We start from the raw sequence: 19,586 nt of genomic DNA, 5'->3' as shown, positions 1-19,586 counted from the left end.
TGCTCCCATCACTCAGCTCGCCCCCACACCTAGCTAACTAGTATACATTCTAGCACCCTGAACCTGTCACAGCCCGTGCAGTCCCGCTTTCCGGCCTGGGGTGTCGCTCTCTGCTCTGGTGCTTCTAGCACACGCAGCTGATGCAGCAAACTGCTGAGAGACAGACCAGAGTGTGCTAGAAGCACCAGAGCAACAGCCCAGACAGGCAGGGGCGCAGAGAGTGGGGGGAGCAGGTACAAATTACCCGGGCCCGGGCTTCCTGTGGGGCCCGGGTCTGAAGCCGCCCCCCCCCCTCCCTCACAGCAGCCCAGCACACAGCGTGTGCTGAGGTGCAGTGGGAGACTGCTCGAGTACCAGCCACAGCAGTTCCCTATGCTTGTGGGGGGGAGCGATCACACTGATCACGCCCCCCTGGCTTTGCGCCGGGCTGAGGGGACTCAGAGCACCCCCCACGCCAGCACGCGGCGCTGAAAATATATATTTTTTTTATTCAAAGGGGGCATTGGCCATGCCACCCGCGATTAGGCCACGTCCCCTGTTACCCGGGCCCGCCGCGGCTCTTGGCGGGCCTGCAGACAGGAAAGAGGAACTGCAACGGTTGTGACATTGCAGGCTGCTAGAATGAACACTAGCTATGGATGTTTGGTAAACAGACAGATCCTCCCATCTTGCACTTGATTGGACATGCCGGTATTTGTAACAAGACCTTGAGAGCATCTCGCAATGGAAAACAGGATACCTGGATCTGTCATGACCTCTTACTACCACCCAACATGATAAAACGCGCTACGCACCATAGAGACTTAGCTTGCTCAAGAGAAACGTACAGCGTACTTATCTACTCTCCTGGTTGTTGCGGGAGGTTCCCGAATTTTCAGGTAGCCCTCCGATCCCCAGGAAGAGTTTCCGGATCTTCCTAGTGAAGTAGGCAGGATGGGGAGATAATTGCCGGGAATCGGGGCTACGTATGGAGGGGGCGTGGCAAGATGGTGTAAAAACACGTCATTGCGATTTGCGGCAGTTTGCCATGATGGGGGCGGGGCCTAATGACATAGGAACCCGGCTCTGACGATTGAAGTGTCCATCTTGGTCTCTCCTTCCGGGAGATATTAAAAGTCGGTAAGTATAACGTATAGGGCCTGATTCGGTCTCAGATGCAAATGCGGATATCTGCGTACTGCGCACATCTCGTAAAAAGAAATCAGCGACTGCGCACGCATTATTGTTTTGCCCCCATTTGTCGGCGTGCCGAGCCCAGGGCCTGCGTCGTCATACGGCCAGGCTGAATAATGTTCTGCTTACGCTAACTGGCCAAGGACGCTGAGGAGGTGAATATATTTCCTACAGCCCCCTCCAGCTGCGTTTGCATTTTACTTGCACAGCCAACTATGTTATTATTATCAATCCGAAATAGGCTTCTATTTAATGCATGGTGTATATTTATCATTGTTCTGATGGCCAACGCTTTGGAGGGCCACCTACCATAAAATAAAATAAAAATCTTGGCAGCCCAGTCAAAAATAGAAACTTTGGTTACAGATGAAAACGACACAACTGACACAACACTTATAGAAAATCATTATCCTGTAGAAGGAGCAAAAATCACACACAAAAAATTGCATTATAGCGGAGAATTTTACAAAGGTTTCCTTGACAGACACAATCAAAAATAAATTGCATGTTGATATATGAGCTTTGTTTCATGCATAGGGCACGTTACACGCGTGTCTTTACATAGAACAAGGGGCCTGATTCAGAGTCGAACGCTCTGACCAGAGCGCTCCCTCTGAATCAGGGCCCTCCTCCATGAAAATGGAGTGGCCTCCTGGCCGCTCGCATAGCTGTGGGTGACCACCCACAGCATATGCGAGTGTCCATGATGATGGTCGCGATGGTCTTGACCATCGCGACCATCGGGCTTGCGACGGAAACCCTGCGGTAGGGTCTCGCTGCCGCAAGCCCTGGAGTGATTTTGGCTCTATCAGAGCCAAAATCACTCCCACTGACATCACTAGTGATGTCAGTGGGGCCGGCTTCAGACGGTAGGCATTCCCATGGGAACGCCTCCGTCTGGCAGGCACGCCCCCGGCATGCCCACCAAAGGGGGCGTGCTGTCAATCAACATCGACAGCACGCCCCCTTTGGTGCGAGACCCGTCGTGCGCATGCGCAGTGGGGGAACATCGACCCACTTGCGAGCGTCCTGCGCTCGCGAGCGGGTCTGAATGACCCCCAAAATTCCAAGTGAGGGAGGTTGAGGTCAGCACATAAGGGAGTCGTTTAATTCAATGGATAGAGGGTGTGATTCAGACCCGCTCGCGAGCGCTGAGCGCTTGCAAGTGGGTCGATGTTGCCCAAGTGCGCACGGCGAAGGCGGCTCCGACGTGCGCATGCGCGAGACCCGAATAACGACGGCCAAGCCGTCATTATGGGTCTCGCACCAAAGGGAGCGTGCTGTCGATGGTGGCCGCTCCAAAATGAAGGAGGGACGGCCCTGATTCAGAGCGAGCGCTCTGTCAGAGCGTCCGGCTCTGAATCAGGGCCAGAGTCCTGTTCAGTGCATCAAAAAAAATCACAAAAAACAAATGATTCCATAGGACAGGCTTCCAGCAGGACAGTACTGGGCTAACTGGAGTCACACTGGTGCAAGCAGAGAATGTATATGTGGCTGGCGGGCTTTTCCTATGATTTTAGATGCACTGATTAGGATTCTATCCATGGACTTGACCAGACTCGATGCACTGCTAGGTTTCACTGAACATCTGAAGGCAAATAAAGAAGGTAAAATAGTCAGATTCACCAAACTTAGAGCCGTATTCAATTTGAGCGGACCCGCGATACTTTTCCGCCTCCCGAACTCTGCGCCGTCATCACGTGTTTTGCAGGCGGAAAAGTATCGCGCGCGTGCCCGCGTATCCCCGTATTCAATTTGAAAGTGCGCGAAAACGGGACCCAGCGAAACTGAAACAAGCGGAAAGTGCTGTCAGATTTGGGGAAATCAGCCTGACACCCCCCAAAAGATGCTGTGACATGGGGGTTAGCTGTGGTACCCCCCGATTTGGCTTGCTGAAGGTATTTGTTGTTTTTAATCGGGCTCAATATTTGCTAAATAGCATTTTTGTATAAGTGGTGCAGAATAGTATTCAGGAGTTTTACTTGCAGAAAATAACTTATCCCAGCAAATTTGGGGTACTTGAAAATGGGGGTCAGCATATTTAAAAGTTGCTAAAGTTCAGTTTAAAAAATTGTGAAAAATCCACCTGGGGCATACTTGGGGACCACCCTAGAATCAAGTTCGCTAGTTTTTAACTTTGCCCCCCAACATTTTTTTTTTCGCCCCCAAAATGAAAGTGATTTTTTGGGGTGTTCCTAAGTGTTTTTTTTTTTTTTAAATTTACACAGATTACCTTTGGGGGACTGTCTGAAGACTGATGGGGGTTCCCGCAACTTTGCACCCCAAAACCCCAGTTCTGCACTTTTTTCCGCCTACTATTCATAGGCGAAACTTTTCCGCCTATTACATTGCACTGAGTTTCCGCCTAGGCGGAAAGGCTTTCAAATTGAATATGGCGATACTTTTTCGCCTGGCGAAATGACGTCATCAGCAAAACTTTTTCGCCGAATCCGGCTTTTTGCCTCAAATTGAATACGGGCCTTGGAGATATATAAAATGGATGGAGATAAAAGGGTCCTATTCATCATACGATAAATTGCCCGTTAACCATGAGGAAACTCTACTTCCGCATGTTTAGGTTACAGGGCCATTCATCATCAGGGGTCCCAAATGGACTACCTGATATTCATCAAACTCCGAAAACTTAAAGTTTTCAAAATTTGCCTGCGAGAACAAGCGCAATCTTCAGATGTCGCTTATTCTCGTAGCCCTGCTCCTTCCTATGAGAAAGAGTTCCGGGGCTGATAGAATGGATCCGAGCGGACCCCTCCACCACCTCCTCACTGACCCTCCGGTGGTTTTGTGCAGAAGACGGCCGCGGGGACAGGTAAGAAATGCAGCTACTTTGGAGCAGCTGTCCCCACACTGGAGCAATGATGAATTGCTCGGGTGTTAAGTGTCCCCCGCGGCGAGTTGAATACTTCATCATCGGGGGCCATAAATAGGCCCCAGAGCACCAACCAATCAGCTCCTGTAATTTTTCAAACACAGCCTGTAAAGTGACAGTTAGGAGCTGATTGGTTGGTACTTTATCTCCATACACTTTATCTCTCTCCAAAGCTTAGTACATAGATCCCATATTTACTAAAGTGCGGGTTTATAGAAATGGAGTTGTTGCCCATAGCAACCAATCAAATTCTACTTATCATTTATCTAGCACCTTCTAGAACATAATAGCTAGAATCTGATTGGTTGGGCAACATCTCCACTTCCATAAACCCGCAGGTGCAGGGTGCGGAAATTAATATAATATATATATATATATATATATATATATGTTACTTAGTGTTCACTCTAGGTCCAGCGTCTTGCCCGGCGTGGAAAAAGGGGCGTGTCTTTAAGATGCATTCCCTTTTCGTCACTCTTGGGGGCGTGCCCGGCACCAACGGATATGCTGGGCCGCCCCCAAGCGCTGCTGTCAGTGTGAATGGATGCTGGGCGCATGCGCCCAGCATTAATTTACCGGCGGTGACAGCTACACCACAGTTTTCTCCACCCACGGCTGTTTTCAGCAGGGCACCACAACGGACGGCAGGGTGCTCTTTGCCCTTTAGAAATAGGGCAGGGCACGGCGCCCCACTGAAACAGCCTAGCGGGAAAACTAGTTATTTGTATTTTCTTTATGTAAGGCAAGCTGTGTTATGGGATTAGTTGTTCTTTAATTACAGTGTGTTAACCTTATCAGCGGGCACCCCTTGTGCAACTGTGCCAGGCTTGTTCTTCTCTCAGTGAGAACGTTGGCAAAAAGGGAACATTTTTGCTGAACTGCCCGGATTTAAAATCAATCACTTCCAGCCTGATGCATTGAATATTCATCTTGCCAAAGATAATGTACAACCAGATTAATCTAATTAAACTTTTATGCTGGACCCTTGCCATCCGTAATGACTTGTGTGTAGACCAGTTGCCACCTGGCTGACTTCATAAGAAGCATCTGCCATCTTGTAGCCCTTGTGGTTTCCTTATGGGAATTGTCAAATCACTAGTCACTCAACGACAAGTCCTGGAGGATACTGTGCAGGTCAGGCAATACAGCCACGCAGAGTACACATTGCAGGACGTACGGATCCATCGTTACCTAATTTCCAGTGACTGCCCATTGGTTTAAAGATTTGCCTCTGGATATGCCCCTAATTTTCAGTAACAACACACAGCAAAATAGAATTCCTACTTATCCGCCTTCAGATATGTTTCATAGTATTTTCTGGGCATCAAAGTGAATACTTGCTGAAAAAGTGCATACTAAAATAAACCAGAAATGCCGCAAAGAGATGAGGGAGTGGCCTGAGAGCAGTCCCTCCCCTTCGCCAGCGGTGCCATTTTTCTGGTGATGACTTGCACAGAAGGTTGCCAGAGCTTTCGCTATGTGTCTTCCAAGTTAATAGGTTAAATAACAAATGTTCTTTGGAAATGACCTTTCACCTGAAGTGCTGGGACAACTTTTCTTGCCGGAACGGCTGCGGAATCTGTTTCCTTTCTCACTTGTATACAATACCAGGAGCAACGGCGATGCATCTGTGTGCCTAATATATAATTCAGTGTCTGGATGAATCTCGGTGGACAATCTGCCAAAAAAATACTGCTGGAGCTTAACAGCAGCGATTGCAATGCGCATTGGCCCTCATTCAGAGCCGCTCGTAAGTGGCAGTACGCTCGTTCCGAGCGATGTTCGCACATCTGCACATGCGTACGGTTTTTAGTACGCATGCGCGAACCAGTCAGTGCATCCGAAAATCGTTTGTTCGCTATATAGCGAGGGCCTGCAAATTTGAGTGACAGAATGAGGCATACGTGGGTGGTAACAGGGGAAGGTGCTTGAAAACGGGGAGTGGAATTAGATCGCAGGCGTGCTTAAAGGTCAAAACGGGCGTTTTATGGGTGTGCATAATTAATACAGCAGCGTCATTGACCACGTCACTTGGTTGATTTATAGTCAGAACTGCTCACAAAACTGGGTAGGAAAAACCAACCACAAGAATAGCGAGCAGTTCATACGCTGTTCGATGTACTCGATTAATCAAATAAATAGCGGACATGACGTATGATGCGAGCGGCCAGGGGGCGTTTTTATAAAAATTTCGACCGCAAGTTTTGCTCGCTCGTTCAGACTTATAGGCGTGAACAGACCACAAAGAGCGAACCGTTCATTTGAATAGCCAGCCCTTTTTATTAAACGAACGACCGCAAATAGCGAGCGGCTCTGAATGAGGGCCATTGTCTTCCATGGCTCCCCGGAAGAACCTACTGGCTCCTATATCTGTGCAATTGGCTCCCGAATTCCACTCTGGCAATCACGGTATGTTTTGAAAGGAAGATTACAAGTTTTGTTTGGCTCCAGCGATTTCCCATCTGTAATAGGCCTTATTTAACAAATGTTGATCAGACTTATTTATCAAACCAACCCAGCAAAGGCTACGGTAATAATTGCATTAAAAAAAAGAACAGTTATAATGATAGTTGGCTTTTCTTTCTGTTATTGATGCTCCAAAATAAAAGTCTGCTAGCGGAGGTCATATCGATGACTATGAGCCCTTTCACCAAATCCCGGAATTACTAATTATCCAAAGTTTGGGTGATATAAATATGTTACTGTCAAATGTCAAAATTCTACAAATCTCGTTTCACCGCAGACTGCGTTTTAATATGCACGGTGACTAGAACATAAGACGGTTTTCTTCACCCCAAGCGAGGCTTCAGGTGAATAGTTTTCTGCATATTTCAAAGTAATTGGAGAAATGATTTTATTGTTATAAAATTACACGAGGTTTATTAATAACCCGTAGGGCTCATCCACATGAATGCATTTCCCAAATCTATTGGCTCTGCGTTCCAGACATATAGGACCAGACACACAAGGGCGACATTCACACAAATAGTTGAATTTTTTTCAACCGTGCATGCGTCTAAATTAATAAAAAGCCGCACAGCACGTGTATGCCATGGTGTGCGCAGAGGTGCACTAGCGATGTACGGTCACAGGAATGTATTGCCCATTTCTGGGAGGTGGCTATTCAGACTCATTGAGATGTGTCACATACTTGCTGACCTTCGGGAGGAAGCAGCCAGGTCGGCAATGCTGGGGGCGGTGCTTGGCGGAGGTGAGCGGGTCCAGGGGCATGTCGACACGATCACATTATCATAGCCCACACCCCCAGTTATGCAATGCCGTTATCAGCGGCATTGTGTAGCGAGGGGGGGGGTGGGCGGAACCACGATGAAGCGATTCAAAGCAAATGGCTTCATCGGCCGCCTGTGCCGTCCTACTTCACTGAGGAAGGGGGCAGCCCCTAGGAGACTTGTCCACCTTTCCGTGTGGCTGGGAGCTCCACCCAATTTTCGGGAGCCTCCCAGTCATCCCGGGAGGGTAGGCAAGTATGATGTTTCGTCTTAGTGAGGTGTCGCGGTCGCTTTCATACTCAGATGCCTAAACGCTTCCATTGGAGACCATACACTGATTGGGATTCTGCACCTAGCATGGGGCAGGTGCAACTTTCGATGGTGCGTACGATGGCGTCACCTAAAAGGTGCACCAAGCGGGATTGTAGCGTCTAAAAATGCGCAGAGTGGGTATTGCAGTCCTTGCATATTCAGACACACACTTGTACACATGGGAAGGGCTTTTGCCATACCTCCCAACTGTCTCGCTGTCCCACCCGCAGACCACAGTGTCCCGTGGAGGGAGGGGTGTAAGTTTGGGAGGGGCAGCACTGCCAGTCGCACCACGCAGTGTCATCCTCAGAATGTTTGGAGCAGGGGTGTATCTATAAAGAATGCAGGGTGTGTGGGGCACCCATCTTTTTAATATTTACCTCTCCGGAGCCCCACATTGGGGGTATCAGCATTTTCCCTGTGTTTTACGCATGCGCAGTAGGGAAATCGCCGGGAAAAAAATCGTTCAGTGTGATGCCGGCTACCGGAGAGAGAGGAAGAAGGGTCCTCGGACGGAGACTGCACACAGGCTCCCTCCTCTCTTAATAGGACCCTGGTTGGAAGATATGCTTTTACTAGCATTAGCATAAAGTCGCAGATGCTTCTGCAGCAAAAGTAGTTGCAGCAGCGAGTAATTTATAATCATGCCTAATCTTCCATTTATTTGAAACGCTTACACTTACAGGTATAGGGATCGATGCTCCCTATTTGTGCACAATTTTCAGATCACTTGTGTTGGGTCATGAAAAAAAACATATATGAATAAAACAATCATTGGTATGAACACGCCATAAGGGGAACCTATTTTCCAGAGTTCAGCAACTAGCAACAGTCCTGACTCCCATTTCCCCTATAGAGTATGTGGGAAACACTTGTGCTCAGCCTCAGAGCTCTATCTATTCTAACTTGAGTTCTACTGAAATCTCCAACTCCCAAATAAATACTTTCAAATTTGCTTTTTTCCCACCACAAAAGTTATTACAATCACTTCCAACCATTTTTCCCAGTTGTAAGATAGACAGGAGAAACAAAGGTATAAAGCTCTGATTCCCCTTATCCTGCTTTACCCTGGATTATTCATTTATACAACAAAGTTCCAGAGATCTATGACAAGGAAACCGTTTTGCCATACTCAGGACATGCCACATCCCCAGGTCGTTAAACTATCAATGCAATGTACTGAAAGTAAACCACAACAAGCCTGGCATATGGTAGTGGGTGATTACATGAACGAGCTACAATGACTAAGCTATGCCACCAACCAGACAGATAACTGCTATGTTATAGCATCTAGTGCACGAGATGTAATCTAAATGTCTTTTAAATAATAAGAGTACAAGGAGCAGCGGGTTCTAAGTAGGGATGTGCAGGCTCGGTTCTACTCGGTTCCGTTCGGTTCTTTTTACCGAATCTTATTGGCTATCCAAAACTCGTGACAGCTGAAACCCAATAAGATCCGGTAAAAAGAACCGAACGGAACCGAGTAGAACCGAGCCTGCACATCCCTAGTTCTAAGCAGTGTGTTAGGGCAAGTTAATATGTCACACTATTATGGAGGAGTAACTGGAATATATGGGTAAATATGGGAGTGGTCTTGCAAAGCTGGCTAGCAACGGTCAATGGCGACATCATTGAGTCACATTTATTATTATGCACATTAAGTGAAACAAGATAAATCATTATTGGCATAAAGATTTCCTTTGTAGTCAAGTTATACCATAGGCAATAAACATTTACCATAGAACGGTCTAAAAGTATTTACCCATATGTACTCCTACCCAATACTCACTTGGAAGGTACAAGGCGGAGCTTGGTCTCGCCAATCACTGGGAGGAAATATATATATATATATTTTTTTTTAATAAAGTTTTTTTGTTCCATTATAAAAGCTTTATTTTGCAATACTTGTTGTAATATGTCAAATAAAATAAAGGCTCTTGCAGCCTAAAGGAAAATGTCTGGTGTAGAAAGTAAATATTAATTGTATGTAATGCATAGTTGCTTGAAATGAGGATTCTACCGTATGATCTGTAATTATTATTATTTTTTTGGTAGAAGATGGGCTTAACTATTATTCAGCCATCAAACCCGCATGGAGTGACGTAGCAGGGAGGCTCTGAATGTTACTGCCGCACGCAAACTGGCAGCCTCCACTGACCGTAAGAGAGAGGTCCTCTTTACATCAGCGATGGATGGTCGCAACTCCCCAATCCCCAGACACCAGCGTTGGGTGAAATACAACATGTTGACTTTCCCCGATTTACCGACCCCCGACCAAAATATGATCACGATTGGTAAATCGGGGATTTCTAACATGAAGAATTTCCCCGATTCCCTGACATATTGGCGATCATCGATGGCCGTCAATCAGCGTTTATGACTGGTGGTTCCGGTGAAATCAGGGAAATGGTCCCCTGATTTTTGGGACCATAAAGATGCCTCAATAAAGGGCTCCATACATCAGGCGCTGTTTCCCCAATCTGGCCAGGACTGCTGATCCGATGGTCGGAACCGTGGGTCAGCAGCCTTCAATGATCGCCAATCGGGAAAATTCTTCATGTTAAAAACCCCAATTTGCAGATCCAGATCATATTTTGGTTGGGATCGGCAATTCAGGAAAATCCAACATGTTGGATTTCAACCATTGACCCGACCCTGACGTCTGGAGATTGGAGAATTGTGACATTCCATCGCTAACGTATGAGGGCCGTAACTCTTTCCTGAATTTTGAAAATAATAAATGTACCTGACCACAGTACATACGTGAAACTAGATTGTTCTTTAAACCATTAAAGTGTTCTCTAGTGGTACAAGATGTCTGTGTAAAGTCACCTGCAGTCCCGAGTGATTCTTTCCAAAGTGAATTTTGTGCAACAGACAAAACATTGGATGATCGGTGACACCTATCCCATCGTCCTTCTGTTTCACACCCCAGTTGGGTACAATCACTGGTGCAACTTGGCAAATTAAGAAAGAAGTATAAACAGCATCATCATTAAATCATGGCAGGGGCGAAAAACTGTGGTGTAAAATCAAAGAGAAGATGCAACATAGTTGAGAAAGGAAGATTGTGGATTTGACACAAATGTACAGGTTTCCCATTCGCACTAGACAAAACTTTGTACCCATTGATAGGGGACAGTGCTAGCCCCCTTGATTTGTAACAAGTTGGGGGGGGGGGGTGCTACCACAGGCAATTAGTAATGTACCAGACAGACATACAGAGAAGAAAATGAAATGCCTAAAGTTGTGCACTCAGAATGAATATCTAAAATATAACTTTTATTATTATTTAATTAATAACATATGTAGGACAAACAGCGAAAATTAAATTAAAATAGTGTCAAAATAGTAAAGAGAGTTGCACTATATATATTTTTAACTCACAGATTTCTTTACTATTTTGACACTATCTATTTTAATTTAATTTTCGCTGTTTTGCGTGTCCTACATTTGTTATTAACTAAATAATAATAATAATAAAAGTTATATTTTAGATATTCATTCTGAGTGCACCACTTTAGGCATTTCATTTTCTTTTCTCTGTCTCTTTCTGGAAGATTGTGGAATTGATAATCTGTATATAAATTATAAAAGTGCGTTTGATGAACAACACAATCAGGGGAAAACTCGGGATCCTCCCTTCAAATTTCCCTTCTAAAAGGTGCGTACACACTAGATGATGTTTTTAACGATTTGTCTGATTCCGATGGATGGGAACGACAAATCGTTAAGTGTGTTCGCACTATGTCGTGCGGTGAGTGCGGCTGTGGGGTCGTCAGCCGCATTGTCAGGTAGGCCCTACATGCAGGTCAACCTGATGCAGCTGATGACCCCATACAGTGGGGTGCAGCAGGGTCTGACATATCGGCCATTCGCTCACCGTGTTGTCTAGCGTCTAGTGTGTATGGGCCACCCGAAATGTCGGCTTATAGGGGGGGGGGTCACCAGTCGCATTGCTGCTTACACACGTCTTCTAGTGTGTACGCACCTTAAGTTTTACACTTTTTATGTGCACAACAGACACATAATACACAAGATGTGAACGTCAAAACATATTGTAAAAAAAACCCAAACTATACAGTAAGAATTAAAAGAAAGATTTGCCCCAGGTGGTCACAGCTGGTACTGCAGCAGGTGCATTTTACGATGATGATGAGTTTTACCATAAAAACAAAAAATCACTGCCTCACGTTATCCCTTGTTCTAATTTTTGCAAACCCAATTAAACCTACGAATACGTAACGCAGTACCGCAGTGGTTTTCTCTGCCAATTTCCAACTGGTCATGTTGTCAGGATTTCTGTCTGGGGAAATAGGTGTGATAATTGCTGACAATTTGGATTAACTCACCTGTCCATGTTTAAAGAGATCCTGAAAACATGACCTACTACATGTTGAAAAATGCATGCAGTAGGTTATGCAATGGGGGCCTGAACAATGGATACATCTGACTTTCCAACAGCCAGTTTCGTTATAATGAACGTGTGACACGCTCAGCATTATCCAGGTTGGGATCAGCCATTATGTCATTACTTGTACTGGAATAGTCAGTGAGATTTGATAGCGAGAGGACAGCCAGCAGGAATGGTCCTATGACATACTGTAAAATGTTCTGCAGCAAACCCTCCTTTAAGTCAATAACACCATGTAACCCATTGTACATAGTGTATAAATCTCCTTTTCTGGTAAAAATCAAGATGTGTATCTCTCGCAGGTCATTGTAAAGATTTTCTATCTCATTCTGTCCCAGTAACACCGTCTGACGATCCACCACAACTCAGCAGCAATTAGCCTCCTTGCATTATACACATCTCAACACATCTCTTTTATCCGGGGTTAGCGTATTGATAGATTGGAGCCTGAGTACACGGCACGTCAATTTAATTTAAAGTAACTTTTTCTGACATTTCATTTGGCAACAACTCCTAGTTATTAAGGCACTGACCTGCGATATGTACCAATCTGCTCACTGCAATGTTATTTCCCTGCGTCTCTGAGACAGAAGGAGTTTCTGCACCAAGTGAGGCCTGATCCGTGAGGTCTTCGCTGAGCTACAACCCTTAAATCACAGCGTGCACTTCCGTGCAACGTGACGCAGAGTGCGATTCTGGGAACAACGTTAACAGGATCCGATTTCCCTTCATTTACGATTACACTCCATTCGACATCACAGGGATGCTGCCCCTATGCGAACTTTACCAGAGACTGTAATATTATATTAATTGGAATTTTTGTGCATTTCAACTTTTTACAGCTAAATTCATTATTTTTATTATCCACCAAGTGCAACAGCTCCATCTCCATAACAACAAAGATATATATATATATATATATATATATATATATATATATATATATACATACATACATATATATATAATGTATAAATTATTTCCGCACACGGTGTATATCACTGAATAATTCTTTCTTCCATCCCAGTGAAGATAGCAGAAGAGTGCTGGGCAGTTAACTGCTTTAGAACCAACACTCATTACGCATAGGAGGTGGATTGGTTTAATAACGGATATTGAGACGAGGTTATGTTGTAGTGAGAGAAGAATAAACTGCATTAAACTCCAGAAGCGGTTGGTGTGGAGCTAATTTAGTGTACAGACACGTCATCTGAATGAACAGACCTTAGATGAAATATTTAAAAGCCATAAAGGCCATTTATCCCAGCACTCTAGACAGCCTAACAAAGTATTTTTCTTTCTATGGTAAATTATATCTCATCCAGATGCCAAAATCTAGTGCGTACTGCTATTTCATACTGAACAGACGTGTAATGAGCGTCCAGACAATTCCTTTCCACTCCTGAATGCTCTTTGTAAAAGGTATTGAGTTGACACAGGATCAGTATTTTGCGACACCCATAGATCTCAATGTTGGTTTTCTATAAAACCCCTTTTTCCTGATTTAGCTGCAGAATTTACTTCTCTTCACAACAGATGTAGGCAATGTGCTGCTCTCTAGCCATGGTACCCATAATAGTCCCAGCATGCTCTGGTTTGGATAGGCATGCTGAGACTTCTAGTGCCGCGCCACAAGTTGGCCAGGTTTTTGCCTAGACTGTTACAACAGTTTGGTGTTAAGACAACTTATGGGGGGCTTCCCTGCAGGAAAGGATGACCTCCGATGAGCTAACCCAAGTTTGGGTCTAGAGTGCTCCTTTATACAACTTTCCGCCGCCTCAAATTTTCCACGATCTATGGGTAATCGCCAGAAAATCAACAACAACATGATCCACATTCCATGGGCATGAAAGGGTCCTACTGTAGATCTTCGTGACCATGTTGACATCTACTGCTAGATCCCTGTCTCAACCACCAGTTATAAAGTCTGCATATACACCAGCTAATTGCTCATTAAGCCAGTCGACTGGTAAAACATATTAAGATGTGTCTCCAAGGATGACCCTGAACACACATATGTACAAAGACACAAAGTTATTTACTCAAAGGTTCATGACTCGAGAAAGACTGCGTTTCAGGGCTGAAGGGAAATTGTCATGTTTGATAATAGCAGTATGCCTGGAGAAGATGCTGTTGTATTTCTAACAAGCGCACCCTTGACTTTAGAAAGGAAATATGCAAAATCTGGGAGGAGGGGGGAGGTGTTTCTCTCCATAGGGGAAAGCATGTATCTTCATAATTATACTCAAATGGCTAAACTTTACATTTAAATAAGGCTTGTTTAGCTTTTTAAGATGCAGATATCTTGCACTGTCCATGCTGATTTCCCAGGAAATCCTCCGATACCCTACTCTAAAATATCAGTGGCTTAATATTAATAAGTGTGGCAGACGTTGTTGACTCCCCTAACGTATCAGTATGTCCTGTAGAATAACTACATGATACTCTGTTTCCAGAACTTGCGTAGCGACACCGGCCCAACCGGCGTCATCCTTAAAATATGGTTAAGATTCAAATAAGATAGTGTTTATCGGTGGACTGAGACATGTGACGGTAGCAGAACAACTGCGCCACACTTGAGATTTTGGCAAAATGCTGTCTTCAAGTTATCGTGCATGCCAACCACAAGTGTCCAAGGCGTTCAACGCATCCCCTTCTCTAAACGGTATAATATGCAAGGACAGAAAATGCCTCGCTTCGTTTTATTGCGTGGAATAAATCTATTTTGTCAATTAAAGTTGCCTATAGTCACCTTTCTAAAGCAAGTCTCAATTAACGTCTCTTAAAAAACAAGGAAGCCTGCCAATAAAAAGAGAATTTTATGTGTACCCGATTATGATCCTGCCTCGCTAGCACCAGAAAGCCGCCTTCAGGAAATGAGAATTTCTGCAGTGGATTAAAGACACCGGCCACCAAAATCCACAGGACCCAGGAAATAAAATGGAACGGCATATTTAGATTTGTGCTGGAGACAGCGAATACCACTATTATTGTCAGACCTAGTTTGAAAATGTATACCCTGCTAATCCGGCTCTTATACGCTGCATAACACATTAGAGACAATTACAAGGCCAGTTTAAATCCTCGAACAGAGGAGCTTTTGAAGGAGCTAAGCAAGGAAAAAGCTTTTATAGTTTCTGGCAAGTTCTGCAACTGATTCACAGACCATAATTGAAAAACAAAATCTGCCTTTTAATCCATTGCCACTTGTTCTCTGCACAAAACAGGTAATAACTGTCGAAATCTCCCCATACATTGTAAAGTGCATTTAAACCCCAGTTTCCACCATCAAGCCTATATCACTAGGCTGCTTATGCCATTTCTGTTAAACAAACTCACAATCAAGGCTGCTAGTTAGAGCTATAGCCCTGTCATTACATCTGCTGTGCATATATTTCTTTAGAAAGACTTGACTTTTGACTAGCACAAGACCTTAAAAGAGAATGCATTAAGTCTTGTCCAGGAACTTCTCTCCGACTTTGCACCAGCACCACGCAGAATACAAATTTGGAGCAGGACTAAAGGTTCTGTTCTGTGATCTCTATGCCAGAAGCTGTATGGAAGAAAACCAATTTCTCTAAACATACACTACAACCTTGCATTTACATGATCCAAGCAAAGGAAAGCATCTATCACCCTCTCACTGAGACAGCCTGTCCTGGGCACCATTATGTGGCAAGGAAAAGTCCGTTCTAGGTCATTCTGCCTGAGACACTGTCCAAGAATATGGACCATATGCACCACTAAAAATACCAATTTAAAAACATTTTTGAACTGCAGTAGAGAATGAATGTAGCTCACACTGAACATGTTCATTATAAGATTCTTAGAAAAAAATGTCTGTTTATTCCTCCCCACAAACACATACTTATTAAACAATCCTAAAATGCCTGCAAATTTCCTAATCAAATACCCCATGCGTTTTACTAAGTAGGAGAACCGCGTGGGGTATTGGCACTAGAGGGCAAGCCAGATAAATCTTGGAATTTACATGTATCCTGGTGATTTTGATTTCCATCCTGGAGTCCATCATAATTCTGAATCTATTTTATGATATACAACATGTATCTTGGTGTAATGAATAATGTAGACAACATATAGAGAGTTATGTGCACCTTGCAGATAGGAAGATAGATGCTTATGACAATCAGAAATAGTTTCCGTGCTATTTAAAGCAGCAATTCTTTTAGTTTATGGCTCCAGAGCCCCATGAAAGATGTATATTTGTCAGTATGATTCTGTTAGACATTGAAATTTAAAGCTTCCCTGCAAGATTGATGCGGGCAACTGGTCTGCATTATGTACGACTCAAGCAACTGTAGCAAACGTTTTATTCCAAAATTGATTTTACCTGGACACTACTTGTGTGTAGAATATATCTACAGCACAGACATTAATCAATATCACCCTGCAGAGGACGGCTCTCGCAGCGGAGCGCTTTTAATTCTCCGGAAATATAATGATAATAATAATAATAATAAAAAAGTTTTCTTTATTTTGATTTCTGCACAACCTGATTGATTAAGAGAATAGCAAAAATAAAAAATACAAAAAACCTGCTGCTGTCAGAGAATATATAATTGTACAGATTACTGGTATTTTACTGCTGGATGGCATTCTGGCTATACATGTAACTGCAGGCTGTGGATAGATTTTTTTTCTCTCCATCTTTCCAGTGGCTCAACATTATATTACTGTGTCGATCTCAGCTTAACAAAGGGTCTGTTCATTGGAATATACAACAAACAGCTCGGCGTAAGAACCGCTGTACACCTGCGAATGGCTTGACATGCTGAATACTGTACATATTTACTATATGTGCTTACCAGAATTCATCTCCTGTAACGTGTCCACCCAATGCACTGCTAATACTGCCAGCATGCAAATTAGGATAACACACATAAATCACATGCCTAACACTGAGGCTTAAGCCTCCACAACCCACTGCAGATAGGAAGGGTCCAAGTTACTTATTAGGCATCTGAAGCAAGCCTGGGAGGCGAGGGACAGTAATCTTTATGCCTCCCTACCAGTTGCTTTTTGCACTCCAAGCTTCCCTTATGCAATAACCATCTATATCAGCCACAAGGTGCACTGAGGGCACCTCTCTGCTCCTCAGTCAGCACTGCAGCCCAGTACTCAGGTCTGTCCATCCTGCAGCCGATCACTGCAATCCCACTCATCTCCCCCCCCCCCCCCCCCCATCAGGACCAGAGCTTAATTTCAGTCTGCAGCTGACAAAAGGCTCCAGCACTAATCTATATGTAAAATGACAGAGCACAAGTTGCAATCCACTCTTCCTTACCTGTCTCTTAGGGCTGACATGAGATGCAGGTACATGAATGGCACACTGTATGTGCATAGGGGTAACTCAGCTGTGCGCCTGGAGGGTAATTACACACGTTTACACTTAGGTGAGAAAACACCTACAGCCACTTTCCTCCCATCACTGGTCCCTGCCACATCCATGTGTAACACATGCACAGTACAGAGTGATGGGCAATCCCTGCACCAGAGGCTCATCTGTAGCAGGAACTTGGATTTGCATGTGAAGATACTTTGTAACAAGCAACACTTTCATCTGCGCTTGGAATCCTAATTGAGAGATGAGTGACTGTATTTCTAACACTGCCTCCAGCAGCAGCACCCAGTGGGGGCTCAGAGACCCTGTGTGCACAGATCCCCTCCTTACCTTTAATTCCTGGATGGTATAAGTGGTGCTGTTGCTCTGCAGATAGTCCTGAGCATCATCTAGAATAATGAGGACAGTCCAGTCCCAATGCTTGCAAGCTGTACCATGTCAAAGCATAGCCCCTGGTGTCCCCCCTCCCAATAGCTCCTTCTTCAAACCATGCAGGAAAAAAAAAAGCTGAAGCCTTGCACAGGCACAGTCAGTGTGTATCCAAAGTTCTGGGTGAGTGTGTGCTGGGGAGCAGGTCAGCAGCTGTCAGAAATAATGCAATCCCAGGTAAGGCACTATCTCTCCCAGCTGAAAGTCTGCTAAGTTGGGATGACAGCAGTGTTCAGAGCCATGCAGACAGAGCTGCCCAGGTGGAAGTGATGTTCTGCAGTGGGTGTGGGGGGGGGGGGGCATGGGGTAGCTCCTGCTCAGGTCACCAGGGATGGTCAGAGTAGAGGACCTGGGCTGTGTGGCTGCTGCTGCTGGAGAGTAGAGACTTCAATGTGAGGCAGCTCTGCTCCTGCTGCTGCCAGCATTCCTCTCCACAGCTGACATCACCAAGGGGCGGGGCCTAGCATGCAAATGATGGAACCTTTCCCTAGATAGTTTTTTCCCTCCTCTTGCTGCTCTTAAAGGTATCTTGCTGAATGCTTCCACCCTCAGTCCACTCGCAGGAAGATCAGGACTGCAGCATCCTCTGTCTGATAGTGATGCTTCTGTATCTGTAGCAGCATAAGGAATCTGTCAGTGCCTGGTCATACTTCTTATTGCATTATTATTATTATTATTATTATTATTATTATTATAAATAACTGTTGATAAATAAAATTATATTGTATTTATTATGCATATATTTAATCTCTGTGCAGGGCAAAGAGCATTCCCCAGTGGTTCTGTATGATTACTTGCAGTGATTTGATCCATACGTTACAGTACATTGAGTGAGTGACTTATGCTGGATATACCAGGCTGCTCCTCCTGTGATGGGTGGGTTGTGTTGGAGCAGAGAGACTGGCTGCTCTGTATAGAGGTCCAGACAGGGAGAGCGGCATCCTAAAAACGGAGCAATAATCCCTTACACTAGGATTCCTGTGTGTGGGGGTAAATCCAGCACCAGCCATAGGGTGCTTTAATGGTTAACCCCTTCACTGACTACACAGCCAGACGTTTGTAGAAGGGTGGGAGACTCTGAGGCAAGTACACCAGCCTTTGCCTATATTATTGTGTACCTGCAGGACCTGCGTCTCATTCTCAGACATTGCACAATGACACTGACATAAAGGATGGATGTGCCCTAAATAAATACCACAGTCTTGCACAATTCCCAGGGAAGCTCTGAGGGTCCATCAGTGCAGAGATGGATATGGGTCATTAGTGATGGGGAAGGTGGGGAGGGCATGGTGATATCTGGGGGTGGATGGATGAACCCAGTCAGCTCCAGCCTAGATGCAGTTTAGTCCTTGCAACCTTGGCAGCAGCTACTGTCTGGCAGCTAGGGGCAGAGTCACCCAATATTGGCACAAATGCCACCCTGGGGTGAACAGATCCTGCAGCTTTAAATTATAATAACACCATGCACACACCTGGGCAGCTGAATACACTGGGGACCAGACCTCAGGGGGTAATGAAGTGTATCACAGCCACCTGTGGCTCTCCAGATGTAAGGGGCACTACGGGTCCCAGGCTGGCAGGACATGCTGGGACATGTAGTTTCACCACAGCTGCAGAGCCTTCTGCTTGGAGCAAGAAAACTTCCTGTCGTGTTGCCTTCTCTTCATGGCAGAGGACAGGTTAATCCTCCCAGCGATGAGCCATGCCCAGCAGCCGGAGATTAGTAATCTTGTCTTCAGCATCTGATATATTGTTTGTGTTACTACTGAGCAGCATGTA

The 19,586-nt window shown here is 44.9% G+C and overlaps 1 protein-coding gene across 9 annotated transcripts in view; it reads right to left on the bottom strand.

Annotated features, from left to right (window-relative positions):
- Positions 1-18,184, bottom strand: part of LOC148510717 (protocadherin-11 X-linked-like) — a 1,446,380-nt gene extending 1,428,196 nt beyond the window's left edge. For 8 of the 9 annotated variants that reach the window (XM_088442482.1, XM_088442485.1, XM_088442488.1 and 5 more), the window contains exon 1: positions 17,709-18,184. The gene's annotated coding sequence lies outside the window, so the exon portion shown is untranslated. Of the gene's footprint in view, positions 1-17,321; positions 17,362-17,708 lie in introns of those variants that run through there. The other variant, XM_088442483.1, reaches the window with a different exon arrangement.
- Positions 18,185-19,586: the final 1,402 nt, after the last annotated feature.

This window comes from Taudactylus pleione, unplaced genomic scaffold (assembly GCF_031769625.1).
Source record: "Taudactylus pleione unplaced genomic scaffold, aTauple2 ptg000312l, whole genome shotgun sequence".
In the NCBI taxonomy this organism is placed as follows: Eukaryota; Metazoa; Chordata; class Amphibia; order Anura; family Myobatrachidae; genus Taudactylus; species Taudactylus pleione.
Note: the sequence above shows the minus strand (reverse complement) of the source record. Positions and strands in the feature narration are given on the sequence as shown.